The following is a 2,127-nucleotide window of genomic DNA, read 5'->3' as shown; positions in this document are numbered from 1 at the left end:
AGTTCAAAGCAGTAAGAACTTTTTTAAAATTGTCGGCCCGCTCATTTGGACTAAGGACCGCACCCGTACCGCACTGAGCATCGTGGCATCCTGCAATATAAATAATGCTTATTAATATTTCCCGTAAGTTGCTGAAAGTCCTGTAAGTACCTCTGTTAACAATTCCTGAAACGCCGTCTATGAACCTTCGATCATAAATATTCATCCCATTGTCTACCCATTTCTTGACTTCATTTTTGTAATTCCATCCATCTGGTTGAGAGAAATCCAGCATTTGAAGTTTATTTATTTAAAAAGAAAATAGAGAAAACTTTTTTCGTAGTTTTCCACTGAAGTAATGTAATAAAATAAGCCTGCGATCCACTTCAGTTCTGGGTCCGAGGTTGGATCACAAATAACACCGGGGTTCTCGCAAAAGTCGTAATCAGGATACTAATGCAATGCTTACTCAATAAACTTTCAAAGTATTATTATTCATTAATCAAAACCAGAGAGGTACGCCCTTCATCCTTAGCCCTTTTTCCTATGTAATAATTTAATTTTCCGAAGTTGCAGACACCAGTAGTTTGAATTACGCCTTTTGATAATATGATCAAGCTCTATTAAGAACTAACAATAAGAAATTTGGGTACCGCGTCCCCACCAGCAGCAACCCTCCACGTCCTCGCGCGGACCTTTATTATATAAAGGCGCGGCAGTTCCCGGGCACACGCCGTTCGAGCAACCTGCCGAGCATTAAACTTTAACTCTCTGCTTTAACATACTAAAGGAGGAAGACGTCACCATCTCCTTCATATAACCAGCCTCCTGCCTGAATTCCTTGGTAATCTCTGCAGGATCCACCGTTTTTTACGTACTCAAAGTAGGCTGCACTGCTATCTGAGTTGTCAAACGGCACCACGTGAGCAGAGTTATCTTTTAGGGGGTTGGATCACGTAAAATTTTTTAATATATCTCTTTTTCAAGTAGAGCAGTAATCAGTACCCGCAGGAGCACACCATGGGCCATTGTTGTCCCATCTCGGCACTTTAGGCAGTAGTGACTTTGGCGCGCAAAATAAACCAGGGGGGGCTCCATACCATTCAGCCTGCGTTGAAGCCCTTAATACCATGTTTGGGTTAACTTTGCATTCCATTGGTTTTTGGCCTGAATAAAAAGTTGAAAGACTCTCTGTTTAATAGAGAAAGAAACCAGCAGGTCGCCCCACCAGTGCTCATTGCTAATTGGTTTTCAGCATCTGTGCACTTGTAATCTTGGTAAGATTGCTGCATCTGTCCACATGCTGCTGCTGCGGAATATAATGTTCCTCCTTGACATCATGAACAGCCAAGCAAACCAAGTTAAGAGGTAAAGGTATAATTTTAGGAAGTTGGTTACCAGAGGACTCCACTGTGGACTTATCACTCCAATTGTTTTCATCACAAGCGTTTACTCGAATAGTTTCATGCATCGCTTGGGCCAAGAACGCTGCAAGACTTACTAGCCCGTAAATATGATTCGTGTCACCTAATCAAATATGGTTAAAGGGTTCAACTAGTATATATTTTACAAACTTCACCATTCCATAACTGCAAGTCTCCAACTCCGATTGTTAACATGGTTTTAACTGCACCTTTCATGTCATCCCACCGGTAATATTGTGAAGGCTCCCATGTCAGATCTGGTTTTTGATACCTATGAAATGTTAAAACCCATAGTACACTTGAACGCACTTCGTTAACTCATACATAAAATCAATCTAACTCAAAAAAGTCTTTGCCCTCGATGTTATCTAGTGCTTGAAGTAATTTCCTTGAAATATCGTTTTCAGGAAGAGGAGTATTAGGAGGTGTTGAAGTGGAAGAAGTTGTGTAAGTTGTAGACGGAGAAGAGTCAGTTGTACACGGGCCTGCTGGAAAGCTGATGGTGGTGGTTGAAGTTACAGTGACCGTAGTAGCCGATGCCGAAGGACATGAGTTAGCGCCACACCATGTATAGTCCTCTTTATTAAAATCTTCGCAATATGCTTGGTCTATAATAAGACAGTCGCCGTTGTGCAAATTAAAGCAACCTCAACATAAATGAGACCGGATAATAGTAGAGGCTATGAACATTCTATTAAAGTCATACCTCCATTACAGCCTTCAC

General features: G+C 41.3%; 1 long non-coding RNA gene across 1 annotated transcript; it reads left to right on the top strand.

The window, feature by feature from the left end:
• The first annotated feature begins 2 nt into the window (after positions 1 to 2).
• Positions 3 to 2,127, top strand: LOC135120671 (uncharacterized). Its single transcript, XR_010278684.1, has 4 exons — positions 3 to 495; positions 550 to 910; positions 970 to 1,117; positions 1,182 to 2,127. It is a non-coding gene; the product is annotated as an uncharacterized LOC135120671 (long non-coding RNA).

Source organism: Zophobas morio, unplaced genomic scaffold, assembly GCF_036711695.1.
Source record: "Zophobas morio isolate AGI-343-1 ecotype UQ-CSIRO unplaced genomic scaffold, CSIRO_AGI_Zmor_V1 ptg000407l, whole genome shotgun sequence".
NCBI classification, from domain to species: Eukaryota; Metazoa; Arthropoda; class Insecta; order Coleoptera; family Tenebrionidae; genus Zophobas; species Zophobas morio.
This window is presented reverse-complemented; position numbering and strand designations above follow the sequence as displayed.